Source organism: Lipotes vexillifer, unplaced genomic scaffold (assembly GCF_000442215.2).
Source record: "Lipotes vexillifer unplaced genomic scaffold, Lipotes_vexillifer_v1.1 scaffold584, whole genome shotgun sequence".
Taxonomy (NCBI): Eukaryota; Metazoa; Chordata; class Mammalia; order Artiodactyla; family Lipotidae; genus Lipotes; species Lipotes vexillifer.
The window spans coordinates 1,688,336-1,703,227 of record NW_006783036.1 but is presented as its reverse complement, the minus strand read 5'-3'; positions in this window follow the sequence as shown (position 1 = coordinate 1,703,227).

Here is a 14,892-nt window from a genome sequence, read left to right as displayed (position 1 = left end):
GGCAACACCTTGGGTGACAGCTATCACCCTCATTAACAAGTAGGGAGAGAAAATCCTGCGCAAGTGGAAAGGAGGTAGGATGGCATTTGGGGGGATGGGGTGGTGGGAGGGGAGTGTGCCCGCACACACTTTCCTGACACAAGCGTGCCTGGGTGTTGAGAGGGTGTGGCTGCAGCCACAGTGGCCGCCGCAGCTTTGCCCCTGGCCTTCTGGCCCAGGTGCTGTCCAATGAAGAACTGTATGTATATTGGGGGAGGGGCCCCTTCTCAGAACTTAGCTGACTGGGGTACTTGCCTGCCTAAACACTGCCCCCTAGAGCTCCCCGTTGTCACCAGGAACCCATCACCAAGGACCAGTCCCTTAGCCGGGTACTCCCAGCCTTGCCTCATAACTGCCAACCTCTTTCCCCATTCTCACCTCTTTTCTCACCCACATCATCAGGTCTCCCCACGCTGCAGCCACCTTGCCCAGATCAGGCCTCTGCTGATCCTGATGTGATGCCGCCTTCCAGGTCATCCTCCTTGGAAACTTGTGCGAAGAGCTACAGCCATTCCATGGCCAGAAGATGGAGGCACCAAGATTTGGACGCAGTATGCGTTTTGACACTGACACTTCTCTGTCTGGGCTGATTCCCCTTTTTAAAAAAATTTTAATTGTACTGAAGTGTAGTTGATTTACAGTGTTGTGTGAATTTCTTCTGTACAGCAAAGTGACCCAGATATATACATATATATAAATTCGTTTTCGTATTCTTTTCCACCATGGTCTGTCACAGAATATTGAATATATAATAGTTCCCTGTGCTCCACAGTAGGGCCTTGTCGTCTATCCATCCTATGCATACTAGTTTGCCTCTGCTAATCCCAAACTCTCATTCCTCCCTCCCCACCTCCTTGAGAGCCACAAGTCTGTTCTCTATATCTGTGAGTCTATTTTTGTTTTGTAGATATGTCGATTTGTATTGTATTTTAGATTCCAAATATAAGTGATGTCACATGACATTTGTCTTTCTCTGTCTGACTTACTTGGCTTAGTATGATAATCTCTAGGTCCATCCATGTTGCTACAAAGGGCATTATTTCATTCTTTTTAATGGCTGAGTACTATGTACCACATCTTCTTTATCCATACACCTGTCAATGGACATTTAGGTTGTTTCCATGTCTTTTTTTTTTAATGTATTTTTAAAATTTATTTATTTATTATTTTTGGCTGCGTTGGGTCTCTGTTGCTGCGCAAGGGCTTTCTCTAGTTGCAGCGAGCGGGGGCTACTCTTCGTTGCGGTGTGCAGGCTTCTCATTGCAGTGGCTTCTCTTGTTGCGGAGCACGGGCTCTAGGCATGCCGGCTTCAGTAGTTGTGGCTCGCGGGCTGTAGAGCACAAGCTCAGTAGTTGTGACGCACGGGCTTAGTTGCTCCGCGGCATGTGGGATATTCCTGGACCAGGGCACGAACCCATGTCCCCTGCATTGGCAGGTGGATTCTTAACCACTATGCCACCAGGGAAGCCCTGTTTCCATGTCTTGGCTATTGTGATGTTTCCCTTTTTTGAACTGTCAGACTGTGAATTCATCAGACTGTGAATACAGATGAGATCTTATTCATTTTGATGATCCCAGAACCCAGCGCTAGCACTGAGTAATAAGTGTTTACTATTTATGTTTAATATTAAGATTTATTAATAAATAAATGCTTAATTTATGAATGAATGGGCAGAAGAATGGTGAGAAGATGGGTGGATGGGTGAATGATGGAGATGGGTGGTGGAAAAAGAGAAGTGAGAATGATTTACTTCTGTTTATGTGTATGGATAACATAAGAATATAAGGAATAGATGAATTCATCTCAGAATGATGGATGGGTAAGTTACTAAGTGGGTAGGTGGTTGGTGGGGAATGAATGACTGGATGGGAGGTGAATTAATGGATGAGTGATGGATGCAATGGCAGAATGTGTCTGTGGTTGGGTGGATGGTGTATAGATAATGGTTGGATAAGTACTGGAAGGATGGTAGATAGTGGTACTAGATGATGGTAGGAAGATGGTGGATGCACCTACATAATGGTAGTTAAGTGATGATGAACAGATAAATAGACTGTAGATTGATAGATGGAGGGTGGGTGAATGTGGACACTAAATTGATGGATTGATGGATACTGAAATATCCATAGATAGTGGATGCATTACAGGTGATAGGTGGTGGGTGGTGGATGCTTGTTGGGTGAATGAATCATGGGAGTATGGATGGATGGTGGATAAATAGTAAGTGGATGCTTGTGAAGGATCTAGCTGTAGAGAATGGATGGCAAGATGGTAGATCAATGTGAATGGATATATGATTGACGGATGGATCATCAACGGTGAACAAGTAAATGGTGGCTGGAAGGTGCATGAATGGCAAATAAATGGATGGTTGCTAGGTCAGTAGATAATGGTTTGTGTACTGTGGAAGTGTAGATGAAAGGTGGATGGTGGACAGATAATGAATGGGTGGATTCTGGATAGATAGATGATGATTAGGTGATGAATGGATGATGGCTAAATGATAAATGGCTACATCTTGGAATATAGATGCATGAAAGGTGAGTGGTGGATGGGAAGATGGTGGAGAGATGGTAGATGGATGGTAGGTGGTCAGTGTACTGTAAATGCAGGGTTTAATGTATGATAGAGGAAGATGGATAGATGGCAAATGGATAGTGAATGGATCATAAATGAATATGGATATTGAATGAATAGTGAATAATGGATGGGGGATGATGCACAGATAATGACTGGCTGGATGGTGAATGGGTTGTAATGGTGAAGGAGTTATGGTGGATGAATGCTCACTGCTGTCTCTCTACTCTATCCCCAGCACCTAAAGTAATGCTTGGTACATAGAGGGCACTCAGTAAGTTTTTCTAGAATGGATGAATATGGATGGGTGGTAGATGACACTTGAATGGGTTTTGGATGAATAATGAATTACGGATGATGAATGGATGATAGAGGATATTGTGAGATGGGCAATGAATGGATAGATATGTGTGAATAGAGATAAGAGGTGGGTGAACGGTAGATGGCTAGTGGGTGGGACGGTAGATTATGGTTCATAGAAATACAAATGGATTAGGCAGGGGCATGACTGGTGACTGAATTGTGAATGGGTGAATTGTGGCTGGCTGGCTGGAGGCTAATGGTTGGGTGGTGAATAAATTCAGATAAATAGACAGTAGATGGTAGATTAATGATTCACAGCCAGATATGTGGTGAATGGATAAATCGTCAGTAGATGGATAGATAGTTGTTAAATATTGATGGAAAGCTGTTACATAGTGAATGATGGATATGTAGGTGGTGGATGGATGGATGGCGAATTAAGGTTGGACTGAAGGGTGGGTATTTTCATGGTGTACTGATGCTTGGTAAATGGTGGGTGTGGTAGGGAATGGATGGATGTATGGTGGTTGGATGGTGGTTGAATGGTGGATAGTGAATGGATGGTAACTGGATGGTGGAAGTTAGGTGGTGGATTGTGGATGGGACAGATGTTGGTTTATTGATGGAGGGTAGTGGATGGTAAATGGTCGATGTTGGGTGGTGGTTGAATGGTGATTGGATGGTAAAAGAGACATGAATAGATGGTGCATGGTAGGTGACGGTGGTTGGATAAGTGGATGCTGAATGGTGGTGGATTGTGGATGTTGGATGGACGTTGGATGTTGGATAAATGATGGTGGATGTTAGGTGCCGGATGGTGGAAGGGTGGGGAATTATGTGGATCAGAGGTTAGGCATCTTGGCCTCAGGTGTCAGGCCTATCCACCAGGCTGAATGAGACTGATTGTCCCAAGGCTGTTTTGTTCCTTTTGGGGAATGGCATCAGGGGTGAAGAGGGGACTGGTGCAGTGACCCCCCCCACACACACACCCACGCACATATTGGCCCTCACACTTGAGTGTAGTCCTCCTCACTCCCCCTTCCAACTGAAGGGCATCCTCTATGTATCTGGCCTCCCCAAATTCTGCCCCCTGAATTCCTGCACCTCAAACTTGAGGCTGGGCGCCTCAAGTGACCAGGATCAGGTTCTGGGGGATGTGGTCTTATCAAAGGGAGGTTGAGGCCGGGGTGCTACCTGGGAGCTGGAGCTGGGAAGGGCGGTGGCCGGTAGCCGAGGGGCGTGAGTGTGAATAAAGGGCCGGGCGAGGGACAGCCCGTGGGCGGAGAGCGCGGGGGACGAAGGGAGGGAGCGAGCCTCGGAGAGCGAACGGAGCGAGCAGCTCCAAGCCCGGCGTGGCAGCCCCGGCGCGGGCATCCAGCGCGGGCGGGTGAGTGTGAGTGAGGCACAAGGGGCGCCCCTCTTCACCCTTGTCCCAGCGGGGCCCCGCGGGGCGCCCGGGCGGCCAGGCGCGGCGTGGGTGGGAGAGGAGGAAGGGGCGAGTCGGGGGGTTGAGTCGGAGCTCCCTTGAGAAGGGGAGGGTGTGGGGACCACAGTCAGCCCTTGGCTGCTGGACGCTGCGCTTTGGGCGAGAACAGTATCTGTGGGGGCTGTGCGCGGCCATACCTGGCCCTACACACCTAGCAGCTGACGGAGGTGTGGGTGGCGGAGCCATAGATGTGCGGATGCCCCACTGGCACTGGCCCCTGGCACCAGCCTGCGGGGTGGCAGCCCTCAGGCATTTGCCGGCTGCCTGCTTGCCCCCTTGGCTCTGCCACCTGCCTCTCTCCTTCTACATCCGCATAAGCTCTCTGGGTCTGTTTCTGTCTTCTCTCTGTATCTCTCTTTCTCCAGTTCTATCAGCTCTGCGTTGTCTCTATGGCCAGTGGGTTTTTCCTGCCTGTCCCTCTGGCTCTTTCTCGCATCTGTCTGAATCTCTGAGTCCACTTTCCTGGTCTCTGTCCTGGCTCCCCGGGCTCTAGTTGAGGTTCTGGGGTCCTGGGATGGGATCCCCCATGAAGGGCTCCTCTGGAGGGACTGACCTGGGAGCATCAGCCTGTGGGGAGGGGCTTTCACAAGCTCTGGGATTGGGTGGAGGCTCAGGTGGGTATGCCCTGGGATGCCCACTGCAGTGTGTGGTCCCCTCGCAGCCTTCCCTGGGTCCCAGTGGGACTTCAGCTGACCTAAGCTGGGTGCTGGGTGAAAGAAACCTCGTTTCCCAGAAAGGCAGCCATCCTGTTTTGCTGGGTGGGCACAGGATCCTCTCCCCACAAGCAGCAGGGCATCACAAGCATTCCAGCCTGCCGGTCAGTGCCCTCCCTCCCAGCACTCCTGCCCCTTGCAGGTGGCCCCTGCTGTCCCCCGAGCCAGCGCCCAACTAGGTGTCTGCCTGCCAGAGCCCGCCCCCATTTCTGCCTCTGGCCTAGTGCAGGTGGAGAGTCTGAGGCTGGTGCCCATGAGTCCTGGCAGGATCTCTCTTCCCAGAGCCCCTGCTGTGTGGTCTCTGGCGGGGCTCCCTTGCCCCTGTGCCTGGCTTGAGTGGGCGTGGCCACATGCAGGCAGGAGGTCAGTTTCCCTTCACCTTGGGTGTGCAGGGTGTCTGTTCTCAGAGAGGACCGGAGCACTCCTGCCACTGCCCCGCTGCAGCCTGGGCACACCGTGCGGGACCTGTCCCTCAGCGCCCCCTCTGAGGGTGGGCTCAGGCATGGAGCAGCAGTGAGAGAGGTCCAGCCTGGGCTGTGGGTGCTGGGCCTGGGGAGGGGCGGGTGTGGGCTGGAGTCATCTGAAGCTTTCGGGAGGAGGGTGGGATCGAGCATCTGGCCCACAGCAGACACCCCGTTTCTGCTCCTTGTCTCCGAGCAGCCCAACAGTGGCAGCAGCATGAGTGCCCCCCAGCCCGCCGGGCCAGAGCTGAACCCAGCTGAGGAGGCTGGAGGCCTGGCAGGAAAGGCATGTAGTTGGGACCCTGCAGTCTGCCACCCTGGAGCCCTGGCCTGTGACTCAGTGCATGCCTCAGTTTACCCATCTGGGTGGAGGAAGCGGTTGTCCTCTATGGGGGTCTGATCTGCAAAGCAGACCCTGCGCCCGAGACAGTCTGCTCTCTGCTGGGTGAGGCCATGCCAGGGTCCCCTGCCCTCAGCGCTACTTTTCCGGGGGGTATTGATGGAGCTGAAAAGTGAGGTCCCTGCCTAAGGGGTGCCATCCTGATATCCTGAGTGCTGGAGTTGGGCTCCTCTCATTGTTGGGGGCAGTGGGACCAGAGTCGGGGGACCAGCCCAGAGCTGCACGAGGGCCAGTCTGGAGCCTGGGCTTGCCCTCCTGGCGGGGCGGACGGGGAGGGTGGACACCAAACTCCACGGGCCCAGATCGCCTTCCCCCACTGTCTGGGCAGAGGAGCGCCCCTGGGCGGGGACAAGCAGGGTTTCCTGGAGGAGGGCAGGAAGGGGAATGGCAGGGTGGGATGGGGGGAGAGGGATTCCCAGAAGGAGCCCCTGGACTGGCAAGGCCAGCAGGAGGTCCAGTCATTGGGCCATGCTGGGGTCCCCGCTCTGTTGTCACTCCGATTCCGCAGATGTCCAAGCCTAGTGACACCTGTTTTCACACTTAAGGGTCACCCGCGGTACTTTGTTAAAATGCTGTTTCCTGTGCCCCCACCCAGAGAGTGCATTTAAACACATGTTCAGATGGTTCTGCTGGGGGGACTCAGGGCCACTTAACAAAGTCCTGCCAGCTGTGTGCCTGCCCTTCCTCGATGCACCTTTGGGGGAAGGCAGACACGCACCAAGCAGCTCTCTTTCTGGGTAAAAGAAGGGGGGGTGGGGAGCTCCAGGAAGGGGACCAGCCAAGGCAAAGGCACGGAGGGAAGTCAGGGCTGCTGTGGCGTCAGGGCCGGAGGCCTGTGCCCCGGCACTGGTGGCTGGGGCCTCTACCTTGGAAGGCCTTGAATGGGAGGTGGAGATGCTGAGGGCACCAGGAGAGCTTGGGGAGGCAGCCCCCCGCAGGGCTCCTGTGGGCACTGAACAATGAGCCCGAGCAAGTCACTCAGGTTGCCATGGCAACAGCTTCCAGCTCCTCCGAGCTGGGGAGGAGGTCAAGGGCCCAGTAGGAAAGACCCCAGGAAGGGGCTTTGCAGGATACCGGAGACAGCTGGGGATGCACAAAAGCCCTGAGCTCGCTCACCATGTGACCTTGGCCTTCTGGTCTCAGGCTGCTGTTTGTTAAATGGGCCTAAGGGCTGAGCCCAGGTGGGTCCTGTGTTGCCCCAGGGAGAGCCTGCAATCCCAGGTGCTGAGTGCTCCAGCTCCAGCGGTGGGATGGGGGAGGGGCCAGGACCCTCCGGGGGATGTGCATGTATGCGCATGTGCTCTCCCGGCCCTGAGGACTGGGAGGGATGGGCCCCCAACTCTCCCAGTGGACAGTGCAGGACAGGCATGGCAGGGAGTGGGGAGCCCAGGCCTGGCGTTGCCTTGACCCCCGCCCACCCTCCCTGCAGGCCATGGTGGGTGCCCAGGAGAAGGGCCCTCGGGTGGGCCAGCTGCTGCCCTCAATTGTGGTGGAGCCCGGCGAGGGGGTTGCCATGGCGAGCGGGGAGCTGCGGTGGCCTCCGGAGGGCACCCAGAGGGAGTCCGCCCAGAGCCAGGCTGCTGCTGCTGCTGAGTGAGGGGCTGCCTGTAGGGGTCCTGAGAGGAGTCAGGAGCCAGGTCCCCCACCATCCAGCCTGCTCGCACCCATCCATCTGCCTGCCCTGTGAACTTCTGCTCGGTGCTTAGGCACTGCCTGGCCTGGCCCTCTCCCTGTCACCGTACCCCTCCCATCGGCACACGAGGTCCCTTCATCCGCTGTTGTGGCCCCTGGCCTGGCACACAGGTATGCGTCTGTTCTCACCCCTCGCCACCCAGTCCCGCCCCCTCTCCCCTCGCCCTCATGATTCATTACCTTTGGGACAGGTGTGCATTGCCCACCAGGGCCTGCGCGGGGTAATGGTATGGGTGCGAGGCCGGGGAGATGGGCCAGCCTGGTGGGAGGTGCCTATCTTGGCGTGGGCACCCTGGTTAAAGGCTGAGGGGCTGCCAGAGCCAGGGGAGCTTCTGGGAGGGGGATGTGGGCAGGAGAGGGGTCAGCCAGGAGCCAGCCCTGAGGTGCGGGAGAAACAGCGGGCTGGGCAGTGAGGGCCTCCGTGGAGGGTGCATGAGGGGTGCGTTGTGCCCTGGGCAGCTTTGTCCCCTGGAGACCCCTGGGGAGTCTGTCCCAGGGAATTCAGCCTCAGCTGGGGCTGCTTGACACCCCGCCTGCCGGTTGCTCCTCCCCAGAGGCTAGCTCCTCGCCCCCGCTGCAGCCCTCCCTGGTCCGGAGCCCCCTTGCAGCCGGGGCCCAGAAGGAGCCTGTTCGTGCCGTGCCGCCCACCTCTCCCCAGGCTTCCCTCAGCCTCTGCCAGGTCTGTCCAGGGTCCGCCCCTCAGGTAACCAGTGACACATGGGCTCTGGGGAGGTCCCCGGGCCTCCTCCCAACCTCTGGTGGCCGTGCTCTGGGGCGGGGGTTCCCAGAGCCTGGCCTCATCTGCCCTCTCTCGCCGAGGACCACGCACCCAGCACGTCCTCTCCTTCGCACGTGGGGAACTTGGGGCCTGCCCCACCCTCGCACGTCTCCTTGCAGACCTGTCAGAAATGCGTCACCCACCAACACGGAGACCCTTTTGCTTCTGCAGCTTTCCTCACCGCGTCTGCTGGGAGCACCAGGGAAGGTTCCAGATGACACTGGCAGCAAGCGTGCCAGCTCTGAGGACCAGTCCCCCTGCACCCAGTGATGGGACAAGGACATGGCCAGATTCCGCTGTCCCTGGGCTCTGACAGCTGAGAGGGCCTCAGCCCCAGAGCGGCTGGGGATGCTTAGAGCGGCCTGGGCCTGCCTGGGCGCCCAGTAGGCAGAGCTGAGCTACCACCTCTGGCCTCACCAGCTCTGCCAGCACTGCAAGCCCCTGCCCTCTCCCGTCCACAGCCCAGGGTCCGGATCACACCCCTCCTTGTTCTCTGGTTGGAAGCAGAAATAAAGACTCTTCCTGGTGGTCAGGGGGTGCGCTTGGTGGGGATTCGAGGAGCTAAGGACAATTTTGGTTCTGCCAGTGGCCTTCCAGGCAAGGGCCTCTGTTCAGAGCCCATGCTGACCAGACCAGAGTGCCCAATGAGTGACCACTGGGTGTTCCACACTGGGGGTGAGGGTGGCTGGCGGGACTGTGGTGTTTACTGCTCTGGCGCCCTGCCCAGGGCCCTCTGCTCTGCTCGGCCTCAGCTGAGGCTGTCCAAGGCAAGACCAGCTTCCTCTAGGTGGCCTCCCCCCCTCCTTGGGGCCTCCAGCCCTGGCTGGACCCCGAGGCAGGACTTCTCCTGTCACCCCCTACCCACTCTGGGTGCAGTAGGGCACAGGAATGGTACCTGGGTGGGGTGCACTATTCCAGCTTGAATCTTATTAAATCCTTGAGTAATCCCATTGTATGGATGAGGAAGCTGAGGTGCGAAGTGAGGTGCCCAAGGCTAGTGCTGGCCCCGGCTATGATGGGATCCCTGAAGTTGGGAAGCCACTGATCCAGCCAGAGTGCCCATTTGGGAGATTGGGTAGCACCTCCTCCTGAACCACGCGAGGGCCCTATCCCGCCATGGGGTACAGCGACATCGTTTCTTGGCTCTGCTGGCCGGTTGGGGTGGGCCTGGGGCGCAGAAACCTGATCACTGCCTGGACCCACTCCCCAGCTGTGCCACCCTCCCTCCCATCATCCCAACCTGGCCCCCTGCTCTCAGCCAGGCTGACCCAGGCCTGAGGAAGCTCAGGGCCTGGCAAGGGGGAGCCCTGCATAGATGTTAGCTCAACAAATCCACAGGCCCAGGTGGGTGGTAGCGTGAGGCCTTGGTGAGCCTGGAGGAGGAGGTGGGAGGCACAGGCTCCTCTGTTCTTTCCTGGAGGCCTTGCTAACCTCCAGGAGGAATAAGGCACTTTCTCCTACCCGCCTTCTTTCTAAAAATAGCCCACCCCCCAAATGCAGGAGAGGTGGGAGGCAAGGTGCAGAAGTTTGCCTGGCAGCCTGCTTTAATTTTAAACCTGCGGCCAGTACACAGGCCCAGGACGGCTCCTCTTAGGAGGGGGTTGGGCTGTCCTTCAAGGTCCTGCCCCTCTCCCTCCACAGGCCCTTCCTGTCGGCTCCACAAGGGGGCAGGGGGCAGACACTTCGCAGGAAGCCTTGCCAGGACTTGCTGACACATGGGATTGGGTCGAGAGCCTGAGCAAGCAGGAGTCATTTCCGGGTTCCTGGTGTGGAATGCTGGGGAGGGGCGGGACAATGGTGCCATTTACTGAGATTTCATCCTCGCCCCTCCCAGGCAGAGTGTTGCAGCCATTTAAACGCGACTTTCTCAAGGTCCCACAGCTGACAAAGAGCCGGGCTGGGGCAGAATCCCAGGTGCGCCCGAAGCCTAAGCCCTAGCGGTACCCACAACGCCACTCTGGAGCTCACCGCCTAACAGGGCAGCTCTTGGGTGGAGGCGACCCGTAACTGGAGGTCCCGGGTCCCCGTCGTGCTCCGTGAGCTGGGGAATAAGGGGGTGTCAGGCCTGGGGAGGCAGCCCAGTGGGGGCGATCTTCACCCTGTGGGTCTGCTGTCCCGCACAGCGCAGGGCCTCGGCCCTTAAAGACCAGCAGGCTGAGACCACGCACACCAGCGACTGACCCGCGAGCTTGCGCGTAACTGTAGGGGGCGGTGCCAGAGATATATGCTCCGCCCCTCCTCCTGCGGCCCCGCCCCCAGCACGCAGGAGCTGGCCAACCTAAACTTTGCAACATCGGCCTCGGAGAAATTGAGGCTCAGAGACAGACACTGACCCCTGCCCAGGCCCACAGCCGGTTAGGGGCAGAGGCTGGGGCCTTGGTGTCCTGTTCCCAGGCTGGTCTCTGCCCTGGACCCTGCGGCAGTGTAAGTGGAATTTGCCGCTTTGGGCCTCTACATTCAGCGAGTAGTAGCCTGGCTCCCCAGGAACCCCTAGGACAGGCAAGCATCTGGCGGTGTGGACCTTCTCCCGCCCTTCCTGCCCTGGGTGCCAGGTCCTCTGCTGAGGTGAGCCCACTGGATCCCAACAACAACCCCATTTTATGGAGGAACAGCCTGAGGCTGAGTGAGAAATGCCTCTCCCAGGGCTGTGCAGCCCAACATGGGGCAGAGGAATTGCTCTCTTCTTGGGGTCCCCAGCTGTTCCGCCCCTTCCCAACTGCCGCCTCTGCTCCGCCTTCTGACCCGGGCCAGACCGGCCCTGTGCCCAAGGCTCCTCTGAGACAAGGCTGGGACTTTTCCAAAGGGATTTTACTGAGAAAGTTGGGGGAAAACAACGTGGAAATAGAGTAAAAGAAACAGCACAGCCTCATGCTGAAAAGCGGGCACAGGGTTGGGCAGGGGTGGGGTGCAGCTGGGAGTTGGGAAGAGGTCTGGGGGCAACCCCCTAGGCCTGGGCACCACCAGCTTTTTAGGGACCTGTCTTTTGAGTGGAGGTGACCTACATTGGGAGGTCCCAGCACTCAGATGTGCCCCGTGACCTGGAGAACAGGAGGGGCAGACCAAGGAGCCCCCAGTGTCCACCAGGGCCCTGCCCCATGGGAAGACCCAGTCCTCAGAGGCAGAGATCTAGGCTGGAAGCCTAGCCTCTTTCTTGCCAAGTGTGTGGCCGTGAGCAGGTTCCTATGCCTTTCTGAGTTGGTGTCCTAGTGCAATATGGGTGGAGAGCAGCTACCCCACGGGGTCCCAGGACTTCCACCGAAGAGCCCTGGGTGATCACCTCGAGGGCCCCCCCCCCACTTCTGTCTCTTGAGTTGTGCTTGTCCTTCTCATCTCTTAGTCTCTGACTGTTGGAGACACATGGGACAGGAGGCCATTGGGCAGGCTGGCCTGAGCAGGGGGGGTGGGGGTGGGGAAAGGCCCACCCAACCAGCGGGGTGCCTCATAGGCTTGAGCTGGGACTCTTATGGCCCCACTTCACAGAGGGGAACCCAGGGCTCTGGGAGCTAATGACTCAAGAGAAAACTAGAGGGCTTCCTGAGGAGGTGCTGGTATCTCCAGGTACAATTTGGTCCATGTGCAGATGTCAGCAAGGTACTGCAGCATCTCAGGTGCCTTCCAATCTGCTATGGGCTGGATTTTGTCCTCAAAAAATTCTTATGTTGAAGTCTTACCTCCCAGTACCTCAGAATGTGACTGTATTTGGAGGTGGGTCTTTGTAAAGAGTGACTAAGTTAAAATGAGCCCATTTTGGTGGGTCCTAATCCAACATGGGCTTATAAGAGGGGGAGATGAGGACACAGACCCACAGAGGAATGACCACGTGAAGACACAGGGAGAAGACGGCCGTCCACAAGCCACGGAGAGAAGCCTCAGGAGAAATCAGCCCTGTCAACACCTTGATCTGGGACCTTGCAGCCTCCAGAACTGTGAGAAAATAAATGTCTGCTGTTTAAGCCCCCCAACGCATAGTACTGCGTTATGGCAGCCCTGGGACAGCTCAGGGGCTTGTGTCTGCTCTCTTCAGAACGCTGTTCAGAGCACCTCCCCTGCTCTGCACCACGCCCCTGTGGCTCCAGCCCGAGTGAACAGGCCTGGATCTGTCCTCCCTGGATTTTCCCTAAGTTTTTTCCCTAGGACGCCAGCAGCGGAATCCCCCCCAGGGGGGTGTCGGGCCAGCGTCTCCTCAGTGACCCTCCCCACAAAATGTCTTTAGCTGGAGCCACCTTGGAGGAGTGGGACCTGTGCTCCTGGCCACTCAGGCTCAGGCCCACCTCCTCACCTTCCCTCATGGGCTGGCCCCTGCTATCCCTCCTGTCCCTGAGCGTAATCCTACCTGTCCTCGAGGGCCCCTCTCCTTCCAGCTCCTGGCAGGTGGCCTACAATGTTCCCTTTGCTGTCGCTGTCTCCCCCCCATTTCTGCCCTCGGGGCTCTCAGCGCCAGGCAGGGCACAGGGCTGGCGCTGGCGACTCTGCCCTGGAGGGAGGGTCCTTCTGGGCTTGGCCGCTGTGGGCTGGGTGCCCCCTTCCAGCCAGCTGGCACCTGCTGCCTCTGGCCTCAGTCTGACCAGCCCTCCCCAGCCGTGTCCATCCCCTCCACAGCCTCCGGAGCGCAGCTTCCTCGTCCCTCCCCCCCACGGCCCCTGGCCTGAACCTGAGCCTGCGCTGCCAGGAGTCAAAGGTTGGAGTGATTGCCTCTGGAGTGGGAAGGGGGTGGGAGCATTTCTACAAGTGAAAGCATGGGGCTGTGGTAGAGGGGGGTGCTGGGGGCCGTGGCCAGTTGGGCGGTAGCTGGGGAGTCCCAGCTGTTGGTCACTCGCTCTGGCTGCTCCGGAGGCCCCAGCGCCTAGGCCCCGCTCTGAGGCCCCAGCTCGGCCAGCTTCTTCTGGCAGCCCTGCTCTGTTTGGGGCCCAGTGTCTACTACCCCAGCAGGTATGTCTGTGCAGGTGGGGCAGGAGGGCCACCAGGGTACTGTGGGGAGTAGGCGGGGACCCAAGGGGCTGAGGACAATTCTGGTTCTGCTAGTGGCCTTCCAGGCTGAGCGCCCCGGCTCGGAGCCCAGGCCAGAATGCCAGCTCAAATCACAGTGATACACGCGTGCACACATGCACACACAACACAGATAGAAAGCATACAGACATGAATATGCAGACATGCAGACCTACATGGACTCACGAACAGAACCACTCACAGACACTCTGAGGCACACACGTACCGGGAGACACACTCAGGTTAACACATAGTTGTGCAAAACCCATATGCACAAAGTGGTGGCACACCTATGGGCTGACGCGCCTACATGAAATTGCTTATCTCTTTTCCTTGGGCACCTGCCATGTACCAGCCCTGGCTGGAGGCTGGGTCAGGCCCACTCTCTGCCCTGGGGGGGGATTCCTGGTCAAGAGGCAGATGCCCCAAACCCTGTAATTGTCCCCCGATCATGGGAGAAGGTGTACCCAGGGCAGGAACCAGACCCAGAGCAGGAGGTGCTGACCATGATCTGGGGCTCAGCTGGTTGGAGAAGGCTTCTTGGGGGAGGAGCCACATGTGCTGAGCCTTGAAGGAGTCAGCAGCTGCAGAAGGTGGGGGTGAGGTCACTGTTGGCAGAGGGAACACTCTGTACAAAGGTGTGGAGAGCTGAGTGCATCCAAGTGATCAGAGTGGGTGAGTGATTGAGTAGATGAAACTGGAGGGGCCAGTTAGGAAGGGTCTTGAGTGCCCAGCTAAGGAGTCTGTGCTTCTCCCGAGGGTGATGGCAGCCCAGGGTGGGGAGAGGGGTTATGTTTTGTTGCTATTAAAAAGGGAAGCCTTTAAAAAATAGGCTTTTCTGGAGTATAGAAAAGCTATTTCTAAGCAGCTGATCATATCACCTACAAAGAATGACATTTTTTATTAGGTCCTTCCCAATATTTATACTCTTCTTATTCATTTTTCTTGCCTTATTGCCTTCGCTAGTTCTTCTAGGCAAATGTCGAATAGTGTGAGAACACACGCTTGTCTTCTTCCGTATTTCAGGAGAAGAGCCTTGCCTTGCAAGGAAGGGTTTTAAGGGAGGTTTACGTTTTGGCAAGACCCCCCCATTGCTCTGACGAGATGCGTTCCAAGGGGTCTAGGAAGGGGTACAGTTAGGACCTGTGATCAGGTGATGGGGGGTGGCAGGTGGGAGGTATGAGGGAGACACAGTCCTCTGCCCGAGGTGGCTACTTTGGAGCTTTGAAGGATGGGGTGACGGCCCAGGCCCAGGGTAGGTGGAGAGGCTGGGAGTGGGAAGGGCACCACGGGATACCTGGGAGGAGATGCTATAGGAGGGCAGGCCTAGGAAAAGGGGGTGGAAGCTGGGGCTGGGGATAGCAAGTGGTGGGGGAAGCCCAAACTTGACTTCTTGGTCACAGATAGGGTGGCCCCAGATGGGAGCTTCCAGTGACCATGTCTTCTGGATGGCATT